The 27,192-nt window shown below is 27.9% G+C and overlaps 1 protein-coding gene across 3 annotated transcripts in view; it reads left to right on the top strand.

Moving 5' to 3' along the window:
- Positions 1–27,192, top strand: part of LOC129981445 (fatty acyl-CoA reductase 1-like) — a 52,645-nt gene continuing 25,453 nt past the window's right edge. Inside the window, exon 1 of one of the 3 annotated variants that reach the window (XM_056092285.1) lies at positions 1–98. The gene's annotated coding sequence lies outside the window, so the exon portion shown is untranslated. Of the gene's footprint in view, positions 99–13,042; positions 13,270–22,463; positions 22,604–27,192 lie in introns of those variants that run through there. The other 2 variants (XM_056092286.1, XM_056092284.1) reach the window with 2 other exon arrangements.

A 27,192-nucleotide genomic window follows, 5' to 3' on the forward strand; every position in this document is an offset into this window, starting at 1 on the left:
GGTTTTGATACGTACTTAACCCCCGAGGAAACGTTCGGATTGCACGCTCTACAGAAGTCTTCCGAAGTTCCAGAGCGAACAACACTTTATTTATCAGTGTGAGTACTTTAATTTAAATTTTTCTAATCATTTTTAAAGATTTAAGAAGTATTTTCATGAAAAGGCTTATTAAAAATCTTTACTTGCCTTTTCTATTGTTTGTGTAAAAAAAATAAATTATCTTGTTAGAAAAATACTTTTTATTATGGAGCAAAACAAATCGTTTGGCGTACACGTTGCCAGTTCACGTTTGATCTGTCATTCAGAGAGAAGCGGAAGTAGACGATTTTCGGTAAATGTCGAAAACGAATACAATTCTTTTTAAATATTTGATTGTTGTATATTTTATTACAGTTTTGGATAAAATAAGGGGAAAAAAAAAACGATTTAAAAATGCATCTATGAAAATTTAAAAAATATAGACTGTCAAATATTATAATTTTGCATTCGAGGTATAACTAGGAAATAATTCCGAGCACTTCAACTTGAAATTATGTATAAATACTCCCTTTTTATTTGAAATTGACATGTATGAAAACGATCAGCTGATATAATTAAGTTTAAATGTTTGTAGATACAATGTAAAATCTGATCTTTATATTTTGTTATATTTCTTTAAATTTAATTCATAAGTTCAAAACAATGTAACAATGTTTTACAAGCTGCTGGTTTAAGCACAATTTTAGCTTATAGTTAAAATTTCTTATTTTGGTATCAATGTTTTAAAATCATTTTTTTTTTTTTTGTTTTTTGCATAGTGTGGCATAAAATATTTTCGAATAAAAAACAATGGAACAAAGAAAATTTTCTCACTTTTAAAACAATAAAAGTTTGTCCAAAACAATATAAACTTGTTTTTTTTAATGGTTTTGAAAAAAATTGGAAGTGTATATATTTTTTGTTTACAATTGAAATTTCACATTTTGGTATTAATACTTTAAAATGAAACTTTTTAATTTTTATTTTTTTACATAATGTGGCATTGAAGGTCTTCAAATAAAAAAAAAATGAAACAACGAAAATTTCTTGACTTTTAAAACTTTTTTTGAATTATAATTATTTGCCAGCATCTTGTTTAGAATAGAATTGATTGTGTTTACTAAAATATGTGAGTAAACTGGTCTATTACAGTGTCAAGTTAGCAGAGCGTTGGATGACGTGCTAGGTAAATGACAGAAGAATTTTCTGAAATCAAATGAAAAATGTCTATGTGTTTTATAATGTAAATAAGATAGTAGGCTTGGAAATATATTGTTCGGTTTATTTAATTTCTGCTATGCTCTTAAAAATTGTGCCCCCCCCTTTTTTTTTTTTGTTACGTGAGAATTAATGATGTACTTATACTATAAAATCTAAATATTGTAACATTTTGTTCCAATTATTAGAAAGATATTGGTGAAAGCAATACATAGTTTTAATAACGTTTATTAAAATTTTGAAATCGAATAATTATTAGAATGATTTTTTTGTTTGTTTGACAAACTTTTTTTACTTTCTCGAATACGAATTATAGACGAAGTGCTGTAACTGTCAAAAAATTCGAACTTGAAATTTTGAATCGAATTTCCACTTTTTAGATCCACGAGTTTGGAAAACAAATTTTTAGCATTATGTATGTCTGTGATAAAGATAACTTAAAAAGTTCTTTGAGCTAGACTGATGAAATTTGGTATATGGTATTTATATGCATTTATAGATTTTAATCAATTTTTTTTTTCTCTAGAAATCCATTCAGAGGAAATCTGTCTTTCTGTCTATCCTAATATACGTTAACAGTGTAACTACAAAGCGAAGGGAACTAGATAAATAAAATTTGGCAGATAAATTTAACATCTAAATTGTAGATATTTATCAAATTTGGTGCCATATCCTTCGAGGGATTGAAAGACTTTGTGTCTGTCTATGCTTTCGCTAACATGCAAACACCGATAACTAAAACGCAATGACTTAAATATATGAAATTTGTATGGGATTGTTGACTAGAATTTTAGTTTTCTGTTAAATTTGGATTCCAATCGGTTGGAAACAAAGCGCCAGGAACAAAAATTTGATTTTTGAGAACTTATTGCTAAATGCCAGGACTGTTACTATTGCTTCGCCAAAAAAATGGCCAACGATCATATTTTACTCTAAAGATCAATATTTCGTGACTAATCCTAATTGCTCGCCAAGTAAAACATTCGTGGCCTTATCCAAGATCCACAGCTTTACACGGTGGGGACATCTTTATTAGAGAATAAGTGAGAAAGTTTTGGGTCGAACACTTTCGCTAGGTTATCTTGGAAAAATGTTGATGTGTTTAATTTATTTTTCCCTCTGCATTTTCAAGATAAAATATAGAAAGCTGAATTCTAAAATGAGAGAAACACGCATTAATATAAAGTGCAAGATAATGTATAAAATGTTTGGAATAGAGTTTGTATGATAGAAATGGCAATGAAGTTTGTTTAGAATATCTTTCTAAGCATCACTCGAAAACACAGTACTAACGTTTTAATGTAAAAATCTTCTATTTCATCATAGATTTATTAAATAAAAACATTTTTATTTGAATTCGGAAAGGCTATTTTGCTAATTTAAAATAAACACAATGTCGCGAATCTGTGACATGGTAAAAAGTTATATAAATTTTCACCATTATAATCAACAGGAATGATTCCTATAATGCGTTATTCGTTATAGTAAGCGATGTATGAAATTTAGGACTCTCAAATACTTCCTCTCGGAATTTTAATGAGTTCAAAACTAAGCAAAAATCAGTGCTTCTTTGGTGATAATTTTCGATGGTACTGTCTCATAAATAAGGAATACCATTTTTCACACCTAAAAATAGAAAAAATATCTTTTGAATAATACAAATTTGGTGTCCGCTTGTTCCTTCCTAATTTTAGCAAATTTTTTAAATTATTTTCAAGAATAATTTACGACAATATTTTTCATTGTTGCAATGAAATTCAAACCTTTTTCATCATAAGCGTTGGCGCTTTTCTGATCAGGCCGTTTGACCAAGATGTACGTAATTAGGCATAGATATACTTAGCAGGGTGGGAATGCTCATCTCGGATTTATTTAAAAAAAATTTTATTCATTAACAACAGAGAAAATTTTGGCTGATTGCCAAGTGGCTAGTGTTTGAATGAAAATAGTGTTAGAATTCTTAATTTTGTTTAAAATTGTTTGCGGAAAAAAAAAAGCAAATTATTCTTTTTCTTTTTAACTTTTTATTGAAAGTAAAATAAACAAGAATTTTCACTTGATTTTTCAGTTAACTCTACCTTAAATGAAATATATTTCTTGGTTCATTTGTAAAGTCTTTCGTGTTTCATCATCATCATGAAAGCATGACAAAGATTTGATTCTCCGCTTAATAACTTACGGCAATTTATATCTCAAATTCAGTTCATTTGTTGATCTAGATCTAGCCTGAGGTCTCCTTTCTAGAAAGTCGACAAAGGCCTATTTATTTTTCTTAGCAGAAAGCAATGTTGACATTTGTGGACCTCATTAGCAACGGAAACCGGTTTTTTTCATTCCACCTAATGGCAACAGCTTGAAAACAAAGCGTGTCGTAACGCCGTTTTAAAAGTTAATTGGAACCGTTTAGATTGTGTTCTGGTGCTCTCTTAACCAGAGGCTCTTAAATGATTTGTTTAGATTACCTATCGCATACTTCTCGTATGAAGGACATCAAAAGTGGTCTCTTTTGATATTTTCTCTCAGGGACGTGTTCTTCAAGGTGAGAAAGTAACAGCATAGAAAAAAAAAAAGTGACTTTAGAAAGTTTCATAGAAACGTGCTTGTCATGGATAAAAAGCTATGAAAATTAAAGACTGTCTACTATTTTTCTCTGGTGTAATTAGTACTTAACTATCCAAAATTACTGGCTTCGAAAATTTATGAATAAATTTTCTGGTTTGATTACCCAAATAGACCAGACTTTTTGAATTTCACCAAGGGAGATTTTAGATGTTGGTAACGGTAGAAGTCGGTCGGGGATAAAGAATCGACCTATAATATTGCGATGGGGGGGGGTGCATTTTGGGATATAGACGGGTGGAAACTTTTAACACTATAAGGCAACATGCACAAAATTGTTTCAAGTCCTCTCCTTCCTATACCAAATATAGTACATTCATCCTCGGATTAGCACTATGTAAATCGGATAGATTTTAACCCATTAGCTGTCACGATCCCCATTTGGTGATTTTGGAATTTTACGTACACCGCTTGGCGCCAAAAATCTGTTTGATGCATCTGATAGTTTAATTTCATTCTATATACATCAATCAATATTGTATGAATCAGGAAGTGCGTATTCTGTGCTTCGTTTCTTTATAACTAACGAACAAATTGAAATTCGTCTGTAAGTTGAACGGAACAGAATTGTCATATTTGAAACATCATATTTTTGGTTTGGTTTATATATTATAATGAAATACCATACATAAGCATATAATTTAAAAGTTATAGTAACGATCTATTACTAACTCGGTCTTTTTTTTAATGAAATATTTTATTGATCATTTTATAATGATGCTCTTTTTCAAAAATATCAAATATTTTCAAAACAAAGCAAAATTTGAATATAATTATACTGTTACACAACTTTTTGTGCATATACATATAAATTATCCCTGACGAAAATTTCATTTTTTGGCAGTTAATAGGTTAAATTATTATAAGTTCTTTTGGTATAATTATTATAAGTTTTAGTGGTTATGACTCCAGGGCATGAGGCAAGCGCTTCTAACGTTTGCACGAATAACTTCACTGGGTATAGATGTTCTAAGTTTCAGCTCATAAGGATGGCATTGAATTCTATTTTTTAAGTTGTCAAAGACAAAAGTTGGCGAATGAGAATAAGGGAAGGGAGAGAGAAGAAAAATTAATACTTTTCCTAGAAGCCTAATTTTTTCTTGCTATCCTTCTTGGTATACAGTTTCTTCATATTGACTTTGTAATAATTCATGTTTACATAGACATAGGAAATTATGAACATTAAAAAATTATGATATACTATATAAAGCAAGAAACCTTTCAAATAGAGTAACTGCATTATATGTGTTGTAAAAAGTGAGAAAAAGAATATCCCCCCCCCCAAAAAAAAATTTCTTAAAATCAAGTATAGATATTCTTTTAAATATGTTTTCAATGCAAACTATTTATTTATGTTAAAATAAAGTAATAATAAAACATAATTTTATTTCTTTACTAAAAAGTAGAATATTTTTTCCTCAAAAATTTTAAAGACAGATTAATAAATCTATACTAATAATAAAGATGAATGTGTGAGAGTGTTTGTGCTCTGAAAGTCAAACCATTTGAGCTACGACTAACAAATTTGACACATGTATATCTCGCAGGGTGGAAATGTGCACTTTGGGGCGTTTTTTTAAAGTTTTTAATTAGAATTATAATTTAATTAAAAATTAAGTAGTATTTTGACGTTATTCCACGATTAAATCACAAAGAAATTTTACGCCGCTCCAAAATTTAAAATGTCTATAAGTACCATTTTAATAATCATACAAATTTTTCCTGTGGCAATTATAAAAAAATAAAATAAAAAGGTTTTCCTTAATTTTTAATAGATTACATTGTTACTAAAAAATTCAAACCGTTTTCATTGTTTCATCAACTATCTGATCGCGTGATATTTTTTCCATTGTTGAAAGCTAAAGATTCTGTGTAGTTTACAAAACAAATAAAAAGTAAAGCTACAATGACGCGAAATTTAAAAGATAGATGAAGTTGGATATTTACGTTTTTAATAGCGCTATGATGTTTTGGGACTATCTCCATATAAAGGTTAACGCACATATTAGGCCGAACTTAATTTAGACAATTAAAATAACACGGCTTTTATGTCAGGAAATTTGGTTTGATCATGAACATGGAATTATAAAAAGCGATTGATCTGAAATCAGATATTTATTACCTATACTCCTGATGAACTAGCTGATTACCTGAGACGACTAGCGCTGATAAAAAAAAAAAAAAAAAAAAACTTTAATTAAATTGGAATTTTTATCACATCTATAATATATTTTAGTTTTTAATGAATGTTTAAACGTTTTTTCCTAATAATATTTTGGGCTTAATTTCCTTATAAACTGTGCTTCGCGCTTTTTTTTTTCACCTCCAGAAGCTTAAAAATAATAACAGTAATCTATTTTTAAGAACGCTTATAAAAGTATACTTATTAGTAATTATTATTATTATTATTTTATCTTTCTCTCATTATTGTCTTTATATAAGTATTAATGAATATAATTATGCAGTTTTTCACAAATACTTTAGCAAAATTGAAATTAATACAAATACAGAATACTTTCATTTCTTTTGTCATTACAGACAACTGTTCCTTCTTATTGTATGAGAAAGCGGTAAGGGGATAGGGTAAAAGAAATCCAAAAAATCAAGTTTTATAATGAATTCCCCCTTTCTTTCAATTTTCCTGCCTTTCTAGGAATGAGGAATAGTGGCAGATGCGCTCAGTTGTATTTGCATTAATTCATTAATTAGTGCTGTATACGCGCAATCATCGGAACGGTTTCCGCATTGTAAGCTTTTTCTTTGTCTATAAACCAAAACGGAAATAATTTTAAATGAAAGCTTAAATAGATATCAGTAATATTTAATTCTTCCATTTATTTTCAAACTTCTTTAACAGTACAATTTTCCCTCCGTAACATACTACATATTAAGTGGCGCATTATGAAGAAATTTACACCAATTATTAAAATGGTTAAATGAGTGAGAAAAAATTAGTTTTATTTCATCATAGCAGAGAATATTTTAGCAATGACTAAATGAAACAATTAAATTCATATAACAGAAGTCTCATATTAAGTATTTTAAAAATAAATGCTGATTATATTTCGGAAAAAACATATCGTCTCAATATGAAAATGCTGAAAATTCATTCAAATCCGGAACTTAGTATTTTATTTTATTCTAAGTAGGAAAACCTGTTCAATCACTTCAGTGCACATCTTTTTTCTAATCGGATTTATTTGCAGTTATATTTAAATATATTATGTAATCAAAAATAGGCGACAATTTTTGGATTTGCGCTATTTTCCAAATGCCTGCAGAAAGGCTGGACAAATTATCTTTGAATTTCGACCGTGCAAAACATGTACTTTAACTTACTTTTTTTTTCCTAAAGTGAAGAATTTGTTACGAGAACATTTAGAAGAGCAACCAAAAATTGGTGAAGGAGAAAAAAAAAAAAAAAAAAAAAGAGTTTGGTTTACCCCGTTTCGCAGAAAGCAGATGGAATTCTGAAACTTTAGAGAATGATATAATTTGATTTGGGCATTTTTGTAAACGTAGTTCGTAATGTTCGGAAAAATATAATTAAAAAGTAATTCCAAAATTTTTCTCAAGTGTTCTGTTTATAAAATGCAGAATTTTCAACTAAATAATACGAAATTCACAGAATATATGAAATAGAATTATTAAAACATCCTTTTAAAATCCTTAGTTAAATATTTAAATGTTTGAAGAAATAGGAGTATGTTTAGTAAATGAATTCTAAATGAACATACACTAAATAATGAAATATTTGTTATAATTGACGAACATGGTATAGATTTTTCGCCAATATCTGCCAAAGAGGGGAAAACTCACCAAATATTAACTAAAGAATATAATTAGATTACCACATTCGGCAATTTATCGCCTTTAAAAATATAGTTTGGCGATTGTGTACTCATATTTTTGATAATATATGTTTGGTTTCAGCAAAAATATTTTGTTTTAATTGAAATTTAATCACATCAGCTTCAATTTAAAGTTGAGATTTCACAGAAGCTGACTGAAAATTAGATGCATAGCACAATAAGCAGAACGGCTTCATGTTTCTATAATAATATGAGTTATTTAACTAGCGAGTTTTGAAGCATAAACATATTTTGTTGAAGAAGCTATTAAGAGAGAAAATTTATATGAAATATTAAATTGGAAATTTTAGTTTGTATTCATTCTGGCTAACCAAATGAATTACCAAAGGTGAATACTATATATGATATTAGTGATTATTTTTTAAAAAAATGTTTAAGGATATCATTTTATTTAAAAATTCGATTGCTTATACCACCGAACGCCATTGCCATAATGAAAAGCGAAATTCTGTTATAATTAGATATAAATTTCCATTAAGGTTAGAATATTCATGTTCCTTCCATGTTAAGAATACGAACGATTTTTCTTTTCAGAATTCTGATTCTCAATGACTAAGGAATATTTATTTTTCACCAATACCTTAGTCATCATGAAACAGGAAATCAAAGTAGAAATGCAGAATTTCTAATATAAATCTACTTACAGATATAGAAGAAAAATAACGTTTCATGGAATAGGAAACTTCCATTTCTTAAGTGGAAGCATACATGTAATACGAAATAATTTGAATGACTTTACAGAAGATTACATCCTTGTAGACAAATACCGAATTTTTATAAAATGGAACAGAAAAATCATTCGGAAATTTATCATATGTAGTCAAATCTGGGATTTTATGTTTATTACTTTTTGAGTGTTTACTTATTTGTTTATTTAATACTAGTCACCTCAGGCGACCAGCTGTCTCGCTGGAAATATTGCTTATAATTCATTTTATTTAAATCGTCAAATTATCAGATATCAAATCCATGTTATCGTAACTGTCTCTCATTATGCTCTGTTTATTGCATGCATGAATCTTTCTGATAGAGATCAGTCCCATGACAACATGGTGTTATTAAACACACACACACACACACATACACACACACAAACACACACACGCACACCTTTATTATTAATAAAGAAGAATTAATTAATTTTATGCCACAAATGATCTGTAGAGGATATACAAAGACAATCGAATTAAAATAAGTCTGAGTCATTTAGCATATCCTGGATGAGAATTTTTCAGTATTTATGAAGTATTTTTATTTTTTGTTAATTTGAAAATTCTGATATTCTTGTTCAAAAACAATAATTTTATCAGATAAGGACCGATTACATGCATGTTGTGTGTTGTAACTTATGGCACTTTACAAGACCGCTCATAGTTATCTGAATACTTACATGTAAAAATTTTAACACATTTCAAAATTAGAATGCATTAAAAGAAGATATTTGTCTATAGAGATATATCAATTATTTGCTTATTTTCTTTCAGAGTTTAAATTATCTTGCTAAGACTTTAAATGTTCAGTTTATACATAAGATGTATAAATAGTTTACAAATATTTTAAGTTTCTTTTTTTCATCATTTTTTAAAAATATATAATTTTATTAAGATAGTTTTAAATAAATAATTTTTCTTTTATTTAGTTTGATTAATTGTTTTTAAGGATGTTTATTTATTTCGAAAAAACTTCTCGTTCTTAAAAAAATAGTGCATAATTTCTCGAAATGGAATTAATCTTTCAATCTCCTTTTATTTCAACAACTAATTACTTATTTTCAACAATAATTATTATTTTTCTCCCCTTCTAATATTTAATCTGTTTTAAAGAAAATTTTAATATATTAATTTTTTTTCTTTCTTTTAAGACATAAAAAATTTGCCGTTTCTTAAAGTGCCGTTTCCTTTTATAAAAGTTATTTTCAAAAAACGCATGAGTTTTACAAAGATTTATTCTTCTTCTAATTATCTAACTCTCTGACTAATTTTTCTCACAAAATTTAAATAATCATTTTATATTTTGATCATATTTTTTCCTATGACAAAGACTATTACGAAATATTTCATCAATAAAATATAAGCGTAATCATGTAAAAAAATGCCTTGGATAAGAGTGATTTTTTTTCTTGCATAAGAAAATTTATTAAAATTAGAATTTTGATCTTCTGTCAGTATCACGAATAACAGAACGCATACTCATTTTAAAGTTGGCTGCGTTAGGTGAAAACATGTGTCTCCTTAGGGAAATAGATTTTATTTTAATATTTCAAAATTGAATTATTTTTTAAACTGAAAAATATTGGTATTATTTTGAATATATACAAAAAGTGAATCGTATTCTATTTTACTTTTTAATTTTTTTAAATTTAAATTCTCATTTTATCATGATCAGCATTATCTGTATGAATAAATGTATACCATCGAATATTCTCTAAATTTTTTAAAATTTTAATTAATAGAAATTTTCTTTCGTAAATATCAACAACCAAAATTAATTTTATTTTAACACCTATCTTATCTTTAGCAGATTACAAAAAAAAAAAAAAAAAAAACTGTTAGCGATTTTTTTTCAAATATGAGGTCAATAACAAAAGAAGTACATTGTATCTCTTAATCGCGATCATTCTCTGTGACGGCAATTATTTTATCTAAAAAAATTTAGAGAATATTCTACTATACACATTATTCCATACAAACAATTTTAATCATTGTTTATTCTATATTCATCCAATAAGGAATTTTCTTTTAATATTAAATATGACCGATTTCTGCTTAATCTTTTATATCTCTAATTATTTTATCTTCTTAAGAAAGAATCCTATGGCAAATTATGCCAACTATATGAGAAGAACGTAACTAAGTGATATTTTATGGGGAATTTTTTTATTTATTTATCTTTTATTTTTCTCATTATTAGTTGCTTTACGTTTTGAAATGTGTAAGTTATTGGAATATTAGTTTTATTTTTTCTATCAATCTTATAACTATTTCGTCAGCAAATATGCTATCGGATGAAATATCTGGCAACATTGCTTTCTCGTAAGGAAATCGGCGATTCGCCTTCTACACTAATCGTATACATACACGAAGAAAAATATCATTGATACATTTTTACTTCACTCAAACGAAATATAGAGGAAATACTGAAATCGTCAAAGAATTCGAACGAGATTTTGATGTATCTCCACGTTTTACACCTACCTGAGTTCGAAAAACATATTAAAAAATTGCCTGTTTGACTGTGACAAAGATAAAACGCAACGCTTTGGACTAGATGGATGAAATTTGGCATATGGTCTTTACATGAAGTTTGTAGCTTTCTACCAAATTTTGAACAGAGATGAACGGAAATTCTGTTTGTCCGGCAGTTCGAATGTACGTTAATACAATAACTTACAAAACGAAGAGAGCTAGATAGATAAGATTCAGTAAACAGATTTAACATCTATAATGTAGATGTAACATCTAACTGATTTAACATCTATAATGTAGATGTTAAATCTGTTAGTTAATGTAGACTTTCAAAGTTTGAGTCAAATCGGAAGACGGGGTTGCTCGTCTGGCGGCCTGTATTTTCAGAAGCACGTACATGTGTAGCTCAAAAACGTAACGGCTTGAATATATCAAGTTTTGTATGTGATTTTTGTGACTACAATTGCAATTTTGAGACAAATTTTTATTTGAATCGGCCTTGAAAACGCATCTAAAACAAAATTTAATTTTTGTATACTATTAACCGTATGCCAGAACAATTTTGCCAAAAGTGACACAATAGATTCTGTAAAAATGCTAAATTGATCCCATAGGTTAATATGTCGTAATTATTGAACGCCAATTCCAGGCGATGCATTCATTCTCTCTCCTTTATTAGAGAGTATGCAAGTAATGTTTGGGGAGACCCCTTCCGCTGGCTATGTTTTGAAATATTTGAGTTATTGGAATTTAGTTTTATTTTTGTTGTTAATATTACGATTGTTGCGTCAGCAAATATGCTATCGGAAAATGCATCTACCGACATTGCTTTCTCTTAAGAAAATCGACGACTCATTTTCTTATGCTATTCATAAAAGTGCATGAAAAAAAATATCGTTGATATATTTTTATTTTCTCGTGTTCTAAATACACAAAGAGAAAGTACTGGTATTCGAGATTTTAGTTATTTGTTTAAAAAAGAGCAGCGGGAGTGTCTTCCCAAAACTTCTTCGCTTACTCTCTGATAAAGGTGTTATCCCAGATAGAATAGCGCGAAGTATTAAGCTTTGACGTGTATTTGGCAGTTTTTATGAATCTCTGGCGTGATTCTTGGCGAGATTTTTGGTGATTAATCCTTGGCACGCGATAATCGTATCCGAATGCTGAATTTAAGTATTAGGCGCGTTTTTCCCAATCGATTAGAACAAAAAATTGACACAAAATTACACTTGTAGTCACAAAATCACATATTAGATTTGAAATATTTAAATCATTGCATTTTTGGGTTACCGTGTTTATATTTTTCTAAAAATACAGATTGACAGACGACCAATTCCTGGTTAGATTTGGTTCAAAATTTGATAGGTGTCTACACTATTGATGTTAAATCTGTGTACCAAATTTTATTTATCTAGTTCTCTTCATTTTATAGTCATCTTATTAACATATATTCGAACAGCCGGATAGACAGACTTCATCTGTACGGATTTTGTTCAGAATTTGATAGAAATCTATAGATTTGAAGTAAGAAGAGTATACCATGTTTCTTCTCAAGCATTTCAAGCAAACTTAAAGCATTTTTTATTTATTTATTTATTGTCACAGACAGACAAACGAATATTTTCCAAAAGTCTGCTTTTCGAACTCAGGGTGGTCTGAAACGTGGAGATTCACCAAAATCTCGAGTTCGAATTTCTTGGCGATTACAATACTTTCTCTGTACTATGCATAAGAGAAAGTAAAAAAGGAAATTCTTCGCAAATAACCAAATATTATTACATCGGAAACGAAATTAATTGTATGAATATTTACATTTCCACTTCCGTATCCCAAATTAATCGATTTTTAAAAACTGAATAGTGTTTCGATAAAAGTTGTCGGATTAAACGGATTTTCCCCTAAAAAATCAGAGCAACAGGAAAAAGAGAGACTTGTTCATTTATCACTGATTTCAGGTGAAGACAAACATCATTAAATTCTCATTAAAATATGAGTAATATGACTTAACAAATAGTAATTATATGAAATTCTATTATGATCGTTCCTTTAATCGATTTATTAATGAAGAGGTAATTCAATCAGGCAAAGCTGCACCCAGATTTAGATAATTTACTGAAAACGTATCTGTATTACCAGTAAGAGAAAAAATGAAAGAAGTATTGAAAAAGAATTATCGAATTATTGAGGAAAAATAAATGACTAGTGTTTTTACAATAAAGAAAAGTTGTAGGAGGAAAAACGAATTACTAGTGCGTTCACAACTGAAAAAGAGGCCTGGAACAATGAGAATAGAATTTTGGCTTTTTCTATCTTCTATCTGATTCTTTGCTTTGAACCGTCGTATTTCTTGAAATCAGGTAAGATAAATCATGTTGGTTAACAAATGTAGAATAAAATTAAATAGAATTAATGGTTAAATAATTAAATGGGTGAATTCATGAACAATCCTTTGTGTTTTAAAATTTCGCCCTGTTTTTTACATTCTCAGTTTATGAAAAATTTGAAAGCTTGTGACTTCTGTTCGGTTTTTCACTGAAATAGAACGTTTTGAAACTCTATACTAATTCTCAAACTTAAACGAAATTTGTAGCACCTAAATAGGAATAAAAACACACGAAATTTCATAAGTGCTTAAAAATTAATGCAAAAAATGGAATGTTTATAATCGAAGATTAAAATATTTTATATTTGTAAAACTTTATTATATTTATAAAACTTTAACATTCTGATAAAAAAAAATAAGCATATTATGAGTTATAGTAATTGTTTTGTTATTGAAGAAAATTGTTATGATGATCTAGTCTGTTTCAATATAACCAGTTCAATGAGTTAGATTTTATCTTCATTAAATTTCAAACTTAAATTACATTCAAGTAGAAATTATGTTCTATATTTATTTTTAATTAATAACATATATGCAATTACATTTTACAAAGATGTGATGTGTTGGTGTTAAAACTTTTATCCTTTTGCCTGAAATATATTTATATTCATCAATACTTTATACTTAAAAACTGCATAAAGTATCCAATTATGTTCGGAGAGGAATTTTTTGAAAAAAAAAATATTTTAATGTTTATATGATTTTTTCATTAATATAAGGATAAAATGATGAATAAAAGTGAAATTATTTCAATATATATGTAGTTTTTTAAAAGAAAAAGCGTATTTTGATGTAAATTTTAGCATTTATTTACAAAAACAAGATTGTTTTAGAGAAATTTTTTTTTAGTTTTTCATTTTTCTTTTTAACATTACATTAGTAACATATTTTAGAGTGTAATTAATCATTATCTAAGAGTTATATTTAAAAATAATTTTTTGTGTGTAGTATAATTATCTCAAATTTTTAAATTAAAAAAATATTTACATTAAATAATTCCATTTCTAGAACATTCTACATCAAATACATTGTTCATTATATTCTGCATAACATGACGAGCAACATTATAAATTTCATTAAGACACCTTGATTGTTTTTTGAGATATGATGATACTCGTATAATAGAATTATGAAAAAACTCGTTCTTCAGAAAATACGTTTAAAGTTTATAAATGCTTATAAATAAACATCACTTACATATCAATAGTTTTTTATAATTTGGCTTATAATTGACATAAATACAAAAGAAAAATATCACTGGAAACAGAGATGTACCTATTTTTTTTAAACTGCAAAAAAATAAAATGCGAATTGTCATTCAAATTCGAGTTTTCAACCAAGTCGGATACATAAAGTGGGGCGGCGTAAATGATGGAAATTAAAGTTTTTAAATGCTTATAAATAAACATCATTTATATATCAATAGTTTTTTATAATTTGGCTTATAATTGACATAAATACAAAAGAAAAATATCACTGGAAACAGAGATGTGCCTATTTTTTTTAAACTGCAAAAAAATAAAATGCGAATTGTCATTCAAATTCGAGTTTTCAACCAAGTCGGATACATAAAGTGGGGCGGCGTAAATGGTCTAAATGATGGAAATTAAAGTTTTTAAATGCTTATAAATAAACATCATTTATATATCAATAGTTTTTTATAATTTGGCTTATAATTGACATAAATACAAAAGAAAAATATCACTGGAAACAGAGATGTGCCTATTTTTTTTAAACTGCAAAAAAATAAAATGCGAATTGTCATTCAAATTCGAGTTTTCAACCAAGTCGGATACATAAAGTGGGGCGGCGTAAATGGTCTAAATGATGGAAATTAAAGTTTTTAAATGCTTATAAATAAACATCATTTATATATCAATAGTTTTTTATAATTTGGCTTATAATTGACATAAATACAAAAGAAAAATATCACTGGAAACAGAGATGTGCCTATTTTTTTTAAACTGCAAAAAAATAAAATGCGAATTGTCATTCAAATTCGAGTTTTCAACCAAGTCGGATACATAAAGTGGGGCGGCGTAAATGGTCTAAATGATGGAAATTAAAGTTTTTAAATGCTTATAAATAAACATCATTTATATATCAATAGTTTTTATAATTTGGCTTATAATTGACATAAATACAAAAGAAAAATATCACTGGAAACAGAGATGTGCCTATTTTTTTTAAACTGCAAAAAAATAAAATGCGAATTGTCATTCAAATTCGAGTTTTCAACCAAGTCGGATACATAAAGTGGGGCGGCGTAAATGGTCTAAATGATGGAAATTAAAGTTTTTAAATGCTTATAAATAAACATCATTTATATATCAATAGTTTTTTTAAATTTGGCTTATAATTGACATAAATACAAAAGAAAAATATCACTGGAAACAGAGATGTACCTATTTTTTTTAAACTTCAAAAAAAAAAAAAAAAATGCGAATTTTCACTCAAATTCGAGTTTTTAATGTAGTCGGATACATAAAGTGGGGCGGCGTAAATGGTATAAATGATAGACATTAACCCTTCTTTGTATGATTTTCTCTTTTTTTGTGAAATAAATCAGGGCAATTTAATGCATGCTCTAGATAAAATAAAAATTGTTAAAAAAATCCTAATATAAATATATAATATAAAATAATTAAAAAAAGCAGTATGATGGAAATATCCATCATCATGCAAATGTGCATGTTAAACTCAGGACAAAATCTTCCATTTCCCTCTCTTCTAAATTTCCCCACTCATTATCGATTTTATTAGCAAAAGAATCTCAGATTAGTTATAAAAATTATTCAAGAAATCGAACATTTCTTCCAACCACAACAAATAGCGGAATGACAAGTTCCCCGCTATAAGGATTATGACATTTTAAGGATTATGACATTTGATTTTTTTTTTCTGACAACTACGTTTCTTATTACGTAATTGTCGTGAAAAAACAATTGCCAACAACAGTTAATTTACAATACACCTATTTTGAGTACAATTTTTTGTTCACTAAATGTTATAATGGAAATTTCCATCATCATACAAAGAAGTGTTAAAGCAAGGTTTTAACAGCAACTCGATTTTACATTTATTTTTGAATATTCATTTTAATCTTTAGAGTTGAAATTTTACAACAAAAAAAAATTCTTATGCACCATTTCTTGTACGTATACCGTAATTTGAAAATTCTTATTGTACCGTTTCTAATTTCTGACTTCTGATTTATCTTTGTTCTCGTTTTTCAATTCTAAAGGGAATAAATCACAAGGCATCAAAGTCACATGACCAAGATAGCTACCATATCTAATTGAGTGTTGCTATATACTGAGCCATGGATTTTTCAAATTTCGACGTTTTAAACTCCCATAATCCTAGAAGAGATTTTGTTGCCACCTAAAATTATTCATTTTTTTTTTCTGTGTAGGTAATTATTGTGGCTATTATTTTTAAATATTATTTAAATGAATTATTACTGTACTGTGTGTACGACATAAACTTTAGCAGAGAAATATTTCACAATAAGTTGGCATCATTATATGTGTTATTTTTTGTATCAAAAATAGTTGCATAGTTTATTTGTTTTATTGCAAAATTTATTTTTCCAGAACAGATTTTTTTCTGAATTGTCTGTTATCATAATCAGACTATTGCACAGTATTTTGAAATCTTTTAATGTAATAACGTTTCCAAAAACGGAAACATTCTGTAAATTGTTTAATATCTGTTGCAAAAGTAATTTAAAAGAATAAATTCACTTAGTAAGTTTTTAAATATTAGGTCACATTATTTTTTTTATATTTAGTAACTTCACAGCATTTTTTTTTATCATACAAAAATCATCAAATTTTTAAAAAATAATTTTTTGTTATATAAATTTTATTTTCGTTCAATTTTAATTTCGCATATACGTATAGAGAAAATGTAATAATCCATTAAAAAAATTCGAAATCGAGATCTACCTGTGTTAGAACACCCCGAGATCGAAAAACACATTTTTGAAAAATGTCCGTCTATCTGTCTGTCTACATACAAAATTTGAAAATTTCTGTCAAATTTTGAGTAAAATCTGTTCAGAGAAAGTTCGTCAGCTCGAATATAACACGATAGGACTCAAAGAATCTGATTTTTTTAATCCGATTCTTTAGAGTAATAATGTAATTTTACATACATAAGAGGTTAAAACCCCTTATGTATGTATAATTAAAAACTTTACGACTTATATGTATATGCGTTTCGCTGTTTCTTACATACACATAGAACAAATAATACACAAGCGGAGCTACTATTATAGTGGTTTATTATTATATAAAAAATCAGATAATAAAATAAACCAGTTACTTCTATAATAGTAATGTTTGTAGGCCATCATTCTTTTCTGTAAATTGTGTGATGTAAAAATCGTTACGTTCAGAATGCAACGGATGATGCAATGAGGTTAGACGAATTAAGCCTTAAAAATGCTATCATACTACTGTGTTTGGGAGATATTCGAATTTCTTTCTTTCTTTCTTTCTTTTTTCTTTTTTTTTTTGAAGGAAAAATCACCGTACTAACAATAGGTATCTGGTCACGTTTTCACAGCACGTATTACTGTAAAATGAAATGGATATTTATTTCTTGATTGTTTTTTCTGGACCGTCTCTGGAATGAGGGGAAAAGTCATATGTTGTCATTAAAAGAATAAAATATTTTCTTCCAAATTGTTTTGTCTATCTGTATAAAGTTTAAGTAGCAAAATTTCCTCTATGCAGCGATTTTCCTGTCTGCAATACTGGGAAATGATTTTTTTATGAGTTTCTTTGCAACAATAAGAAGTGTGTAAAATTAGAAAATATAAGATATTTTATTTTATTTTGACGGATTTTCTACATTATTGTTAATAGTAAAATTATTATTTGTTATCTTAATATGTAGTAAACATTAAGTTAATAATTCACTTATAAAGGAATGTCTGTCAGAAATATTTAGACATAATGTAAATTAAACTGCTAAATTATCTGAATCCTGTAGCTCAAGTTGCTACTTTTAATTTTTTAGTATCTCTCATTAATATTAAATAAATATATTTTGTAAAAACCGATTTTAAAAGCATAAGTACTTTTTTAAAAATACACTTTGAGCTAAAAGTAGAATCGGTTAATAAATTTGTTAAAAATCGTTGTTAAAAATATAATTACGTTGTAAACAAAATACATTTTGAAATAAAAAGTAGAATCATTTTCTATTCTTCAGTCACTAGCCGCTTTGGGCGACTAGTTGATTCACTTAGAGTATTGGCCGTGTTTGAATTCAATTAAGTATTTTTATAAATAATTAGATAATCATGATTCCTTCTAAATTTAGTACTAAAGTACTTAAAAGTAATTTAAGTACCGTTACTTTAGTTATTTCATATCTGTTTGACTTTTTGTCTGCATAACTTTTCTCAATGGAATCCTCTGTAATTCCATTGAGAAGAGTGAAATTGGCAGAAAATATTAAATGTTTGCATTATTTAGCATCAGCTGCACATTGTCTTATGCCTTTCTCTTATTTTTCTTTTTTACTCTTCGACCACTTTTAAATATAAATTAAATCATTTATAAAACAATGGAAATGGTTTAAATTTTTATGCAGCAATAAAAATATTGATAAAAAGAAAACAACAAATATATTTTTGAAAAAGTTATACTAAATTCAAAGCAAAAATTGTACGACAAATAAATTAGTATCATTAAAATGACATTTTCTAATTTTTAAATAGTGTAAAACTCATTTTGGTGGAATAATATTCTGAAAGCTATCTCAAAATCAAAATTAATTTCCAAAACTTTATCTTAATTTAGCCCTTAGTAAAATATTCTCTTATTTCCTAATCTCATTCCACGTATGAAGCTGTGTAAAAATTACTGCGCAATCAGTCTGCGTATCAAGTGAAAATGATCCTTTCGGTGCCCTTGTCAAAAGTCAACACGTGTATTCAATCGCCACGTGGCCGGAAATCCCATGTTATACAAGACTACTGATCATTTGTTTCGCCCTTCCTTCCTTACTTCTGCTTTTGTTTCGCGCTCTAGCGGACGTGCCTTGTCCGCTTCTCTGCATGTAAATAATTATGCTTTCCCGGAATGGATATTAAAATTAATTTTAAAATGTAAATGTATTCAAATCTGCATTCTGCTTTCAAGAATATATATATATATATATATATATATATATATATATATATATATATATATATATATATATATATATATATATATATATATATATATATATATATATATATGTATGTATCTGGTATAAACTCTTACCCTCCGAAGAATATTTTGGTCAAATTTTGTAGTTCTAGGTGAAACGAGCAGTCCGTTGAGCGCCAATAGATATGTACTTTTTTATTGTCAATAGATATGGTCCTAAAGAATCATATTTATTGGTAAACCAATTTTTAAATTAAAAAAGCATTTCCATGCTCCAAATCTGACCAATTTATGAAATTTTGAATGTCTTTATTTAAGGACAATCACCGACCACTGAACTTGTGGAAATTTTTCCCTAATTTTGGAAATTTTAAATTTTTTTCACTTAATTTCCAGCAATAGGTTACATTATTGCTCTGAAAATAAAATCGTTTTCATTGTTTCAGTAATATTTCATCGCGTGATTTTCTTCCAGTCCTGAACGTTGGCTTCTGTTTTTCTTCGCGAAATTTAGAAAATATATGAACGGGATATTACCGTTTTTAACAGTGCTTTGATGTTATGGGACTACCTCGTTCAGAAAGCTTCATGTACACAATAAACAGAACTTAACTAAGACAAAATAACACGACCTTAATGGCAGACAGTTTGGCGGAAGGACGGATATAAAATTATATTTAAATGTTTTATCTGAAAACAATTCTAACCAATATTCTTGGCTGGTCTCCTGAGGCTACTAGTGTATCATATGGGCCGATTATTTATCAAATTTAAATTTCTGTCCTCAAAAGTAAGGAAATTCTAGGAATAAAGGAATTTCCATGAAGAAATCTACGCAACCTGTTAGAGATATCAACGCTTAGTATCTCAGGCAGGCCGCGGTGGCCTGGTGGTAAGGTCTCGGCTTCGGAACCGAAGGGTTTCAGGTTCGAGACCCGATTCCACCGAAGAACCGTCGTGTAAGGGGGTCTGTTGCACGTTAAATCCGTCCTGACCAAACGTCCTCCCGCTGGTGTGGTGCGGTGTGGAGAGGGGGGTGCCAGCTCAGGTGTCGCCCTCGTCATCTGACCGCGGTTCAAAATGACGAGGTCCGTCCCAAAATACCCCTAATGTTGCTTCAAACGGGACGTTAATATAACTAAACTAATTAGTATCTCAGGCAGGATGAACTCAACAAGGAGAGGCATTAGATGTTTTTACATAGTTTTGCCATAGTTTAAACACTATGGAGATTTCTTATCTTTTTTAAGAGTATGAATGGAAACAAATTCTAACCAAGGTTACGCGAATGGTGTATTATAAAGCTTTTTTATTTTGTAATTCGATAATTTATATTTTGGTGTATTGATAAAAATCATCTTAAAATGCCACGCATTGCCTTTCAAAGTGATAAAAGTGTTTATTTTACTGACAAAAGCCATTTCAAAATTTTCCACTCATGTTTCAATCAAGAAATATTACAGTATATATAACATTTAGAGTAACTTTGTAAACTCTCGTCTAGAAAAACAAAGATTTATATAATCCGTAATACGTAGTGTCTAAGTTTGAAGAAAGTGTTATGAGCATTATTTAAAAAGATGAAATTTCTTCAAGTTTCCCCAGGAAAAAAGTTTAAAAAGATATCTACTTTACTGAGTTCTGAGTGTTATGCTTGGCTAAATGAAACGTTTACACTACGCAGGTAAATAAAACTTGGATTGTTTTAATTAATTTTCAGTGTAAATAATTTTTTTGTATCAAAGGAATAATTTGGCTAGATGGAAACGTTTATATCAAGAAGGTGTTAACATCGGAGCTGTTTTGGATAATTTATTTCCTTATTAATGATTTTTCATATCTAAGAAATAATATGGCTTGATGGAAACGTTAAAATTCCGAAAGTAATAAAATTTCTATTGTTTTGATTAATTTTCAATATTAATAATTTTTCATATCAGTGTAATAATTTGGCTAAATGGAAACGTTTACTCTATGTAGGTAATAAAATTTGAATTGTTTTGTTTAATTTTAAATATTGATAATTTTAAATTTCATTGAAATAATTTGACTAGATGAAAACGTTTACACCACGCAAGTAATTTTCAAAATTAATAATTTTTTGCCAAAAAATAATTTGGCTTAATGGAAACGTTTACTCCACGTATGTAATAAAATTTGGATTGTTTTGATTAATTTTCAATATTAATAATTTTTCGTATCAAAGAAATAATTTAGCTATATGGAAACCTTTACACAGGTAATAAAATTTTTCTTGTTTTATTAATTAATAGTTTTGTGCAGTTTGTTTTTAACATTAATAATAATATTAATATTAATAGTTTTCCCCATTAAAGAAATAATTAGAAAATTTTTAGAACGATATATAATTTTAGGAAAAAGAATATATTATTCGAAAATAATTGGATTTATTTTAAAAAGTTGAATAAAGACAAAATCTCATCCAAAATAAGAATGAAATCAAAAGAACTGAAACTTTTGCAGCTTTTCGAATTTTTTAAAGCCGACATTTTTACATAATGTTGCCAATAAATTATCTACACTTTTATCTGTATTTATTTAACTAATATTTTTCAGATTTTTAAAATTTTGTTCCACGAGTATTTAATTGCTTTGAGAATAAGAAAATTAACATAGATTTTTTTAATTTATTTTTTAAAAGTGGCAACATTGATATAATAGAAAAATTAATAGAATTGTTTTGTATTTATTTGATAAAATGCTCCGCAGTTACGGAAGTTAGATTAATTCAACATCTAATATAATCTTCTTTTTTTACTGCTTAAGAAGTAAGTACATGCCGAATTAGGTAAAAATAGATCTAAAAGTTAGAATTTTAAAGCGATTTGATCGAATTTTTCGTGACACTATCCCATCATACCACACTACACATAAAATTCGGCCTGTCAACATTATCTTGTTTACAAGCTGGCTTATGTCAACAATGATATTGAAAACAGATCGTCATTCATTGCGAAGCTTATCAAAGTGCAATTTTGACTGATAATAAAGTTTTTCAAAGAAAAAAAATGGTCGCATGCTTTCAAACTGTATCAAATATTTGAAAACAGTTTTGTGGAATTCTTTCTCTTACCTTTGTATTTCTTTTGGATTGTTGAGATAGCTTCTTTCTTAAAGGTATGAATCATTTTATTTTAATTTTTTATTTCCATTATTGTATTTTTTTCATCATAAGGCTTATCAGAAAGAGTTCCAGATTTCTGGCAATATTTAACGTTATCGGAATCATTGAAACAGTTTTCTTTTTCAATTTATATTCCTCTTTATGATTGAGTTCAAAAATAAAAAGGAATATATAAAATTATAAATCCAGTTGTTCGAAATAAATATAGACCAGTTTCTTTGTCTAGATTATTGACTTCTTAGGCTATTAAATTAATAATAAGGGATGCATTTCTTTAAAAAAAACTTGTCACCTTGTAATTTGATGTCTAAAATACATGAATTCAATTAAAACAGCTTACTGAATATTACAAAAGTTAAGGGAAAAATTGAATTTATGAAATTAAATAAATGAATATAATAAGGGAATAATTGAATAAATGAAATTTATGTCATTAAAAAGGTAATTAATCTAGTTTTAGGATAATACAAAAAGCATTTTTTATAAATTTATTCTTTTGAAAGCTATGAATATTAATTTCCGTAGACAAATCATAAGATTATGGCTAGAATTAAAATTACTATATGGACGCTAAAATTGAGGAATTTTGGAGTGATTTCTCGATTAATATAATCGTAACGATTTTTTTATGGCAGCTTTAAAAACCATTTGTTAGTATTTCTGATATACATCCAGAACATTTAGAGTTTTAGGATGATTGGCATCATTTTGACGAGCTTGGCATTCTTATATTAATCTTAAATCTTACAATTCTGGAAGGGCAATCTTCGTATCAGGCAATGATTAAGTCTATTTTTGCGCTAGATTAAACTTTATGTTTGAAGCTTATTTCTTGATTTCTTTCTCGTCTTCTTTCCTCTAATTGAACGTCCTATTTTAGTGACACGGCGAACTATCTCCAGAGCACATCTAATAATATTTTGCTGCTCCATTCATTAGCTAAGCGAAGCATTTGATTCAGTACAGTTGTAAAAATGTTCAATGAATGAAGCAGTCTGAAATTTGTATGACGTTTTGTTTATATTTGATTGTTCGACAATTAGTAATAAGCTCTATTTCTGTGCCACGTATATTAGCGTTTTATATATAGAGATATTTATACGAAAACTTTTTTGAACTTAGAAATATATACTAAAATTTGAAATTGTTCAATGTATAATAATTTTATTCAATACACAAAAACCGTTTTTTTAATGCAAATTTTTAAAAAATTCAATATTTGGAAATTCCATTATTTTTATATATGTTAAAACATTTTTTTTTTTTTGATTTATAGAGAAGCAGGCTTGGAGTTCTTTTTAACAATAACATCACACACACGGGATGTTTATCGTGTTTTAATGAAACCCATTAAAATATTTTGATAAAAATTTAGCCGTAATTATTAATTTATTAATGAAATGCTTTGTTTTTGTTTGATGTGGTATTTTATATTTTCGGTCATCGATGATTGTCGTGGCGGTTAATGTGCTAATAATTAAAAATATTGTTATATCAATATACATATATATTATTATGTAAATATAAAATTTGTTTATTTAAATAATTCTTTTCTAATGCCATAAATTAAAATGCAATATTTATATCAATTAAATAAATAATTAATTTTTTTATCAATAAAATGTTAAATGTTTTGATATTTTTATTACATAAATTTAAATATTAAGCATATTATTATATTTTTGTTTAAAATAAAAACGTCGAACAGAACAGAAAAAAAAATTCTATAATTCAACTATTAAAATTAAAAATATCGGCGATCAAGAATAGGGGAAAATTGCTTACAAAATCCTATTTCGAAAAAGAACTGATATGTAAAATTATGAGGAAGAGATCAGATAACTTTTTTTTGGTTCCTGAATTAATTTATTAAATGGATATTTTTCTTGAGCCAAAGACTCTCGAAAATCTTAGTTAAGCGTATGTTGCGGAACCAAATTACTTCTCTATTTAAATTTCTTAAGACAGCTTTGTTTTTTTTACTCAAGAAATCCACTGACTAAATAAGGAAAACTGTTTCGACAACTTCCTCTTTCAGAAAACTCAGCTAATAACATATTATCTCAATATTTCCATACATAAACTTTGATACAGGATTTAGTGTCTTAATTGCTATTTCTTTTCTGAAGCGTAAAAAGGAAAGATGTATACTTTTAGAAATTCTTTAGCAACTTCCAGGTATTCATAAAGAAAACCACAGGTCTCAATTTTTTTATTTCCTTGTAACATTTCCAAACAGTCGAATCCCTCTTAAGTGGTTATGGAAAATCCGCACTTTTTTCTTTTTGCAGGCAAAATATTTGCTTAACCTCGAAATCTTGTTTAAAGGTCAAGCGAAGGACACAACGCGCTTTTTTTTTTCTGTATATTTTAATCAATGAATTTCTTTAAGTATATAATAAAGGTGGTTTTACTGCGAACCCCAGTGGTTTCACATGTTTCAAACTAATACGAAGCTTGAGGAATGTTTCTCTATAAATATTATTTGTTCCAAACTAATTACCTTTACTTCAGCGTGAATTTCCTGGGTATTCCATTTTGTCCTCCTTCCTCCTTAGCATAATGTCATGAGTTTATTATCGTTATTTATTTATTGCTTATTATATATTATCTCAAAATTTCTATAAGGAATATTTCTTGTACCTTTTACAGTAATATCAATTATTTTGCCTTATGAAATTTGAGAACTGAGGTTTTGCTAAATTATTTTTATCGTAAAATATGAATATTCCTTTTTGGGAAAATGATTTATATCGGCTTCCAGTCAGTGTCTTTATTAATCTGTTTTATAGCTAAACATAAATCTTTTATTGCAGAATAGTCGCGTTTGATGACCAACTGTTTCGCCAGGAATTTTGATTATATTTAATTTCATATAAATCATTTAGATATAGCTTCAAGTTCATGATTACCTCAAATTGTCAACCCATTAAAAATGGGCCAATGGACAATAAGGCCCATTTTTAATTGCCTTTCATATCTTTTGTTCACCGTGCACATGGAACTTTCTTATGGAGACCCGTTTCATGACCTCACAACGCTAATGAAAACATAAATGCCCGATCAATGTATAATTATCGTGGTGTTATTCCTTCACTTTTTATTAGTTTTGTTAACTACACAGATATTAAGCAGAATCTTTCATCTTTAGCTTTCAACAAAGGAAGAAAATAACATGAAAAAATACTTGTTTAAACAATAAAATCAGTTTGAATTTCTAAGCAACATATTACTGGAAATTAAATAAAATATTTTAAAAAGTTACCAAATATTTGGAAACGTTTCGCAAGATTATTAAATTAGTATCAATAAATAGACAACTTTTTTTTAAATTTTGAAAGCACGTAAAATTTATTTTTGGAAATAATATATCGCAAAAAATTCACCAAAATTCAGATTCCTTTTTAATTTATTGAAATTATAAGTAAAATTTCAAAAAAAGTCGCTCAGAGAGGTGTATATTTCCACTCCCCCTCCACATTAAATACGTACCAAATTTGGTTGCTTTAGGTTCAAAGGTCTGGCCTAAAGAACACACACACACATACACTCACTCACTCATTCACACTCTCATTCACTCTTTTACACGCACGCACACACACATACACTCACTCATTCATACTCTCATTCACTCTTTCACACACACACACATACACTCACTCATTCACACTTTTACACGCACGCACACATATACTCACTCTTTCACACTCTCATTCACTCTTTCACACACATACACTCACTCATTCACTCTTTCACACACACACACACACACATACACACAACACACTCACTCATTCACACTCTCATTCACTCTTTTACACCACACACACATACACTCACTCATTCACACTCTCATTTACTCTTTCACGCACACACACACACGTACGCGCGCACGCACACACACACAACTTTATTATTAGTTGAGATAGAGATATTTTTCATTTATAATTCATTTATTATCAAATACTTTCATGTTTATTTTTTATCCTCATTAGTAATTCAGACGGAAAGAATGCAGAAAAATGAGGCTTTGTACCATTGTATCAAATTAACTAGTTCTGTATATCATTAGCTTCTTTCATATATATTTAATTACGTTTTCTATTTTTATTACCCTTCATTTTCATAACTACTTCCTCCGCCAATCATTCCTTCGAGCAAAGAAGTTTTTATTAGTATTGTCAAGGTCTTAGATTAGTTTAAGCGTCAAATAACTAGAATGAATAATTAACATTGGTAGGATTTAATGATTTTGCATATTTTCAGTTTCTTCTTAAAATAGTTCTAATGCCACGTGCTAATAAACGAAAAGACCATAAAAATAATCCGAATGGATTTATTATAAAAGCTGACTCGTAGTGGATAATTTAAATGTTAAAATGGAAGGCAAATTTAATGCCATCCTTGCAGTTCTACCATGGAGTTGAGTTTTATAAAATTGATTTAATTAAAAACAGATTTAATCTTATATCTGAAGCTGGTGGGAGATAATAAATATACTCTTAAGATGAATGCTCTTGGAAAAAAAAATATTTTATTGTTTTAAAATTGAGTTGTCAGTGCTCTTCTCTCATTATCATCT

The sequence above is a fragment of the Argiope bruennichi genome, chromosome 8 (assembly GCF_947563725.1).
Source record: "Argiope bruennichi chromosome 8, qqArgBrue1.1, whole genome shotgun sequence".
NCBI classification, from domain to species: domain Eukaryota; kingdom Metazoa; phylum Arthropoda; class Arachnida; order Araneae; family Araneidae; genus Argiope; species Argiope bruennichi.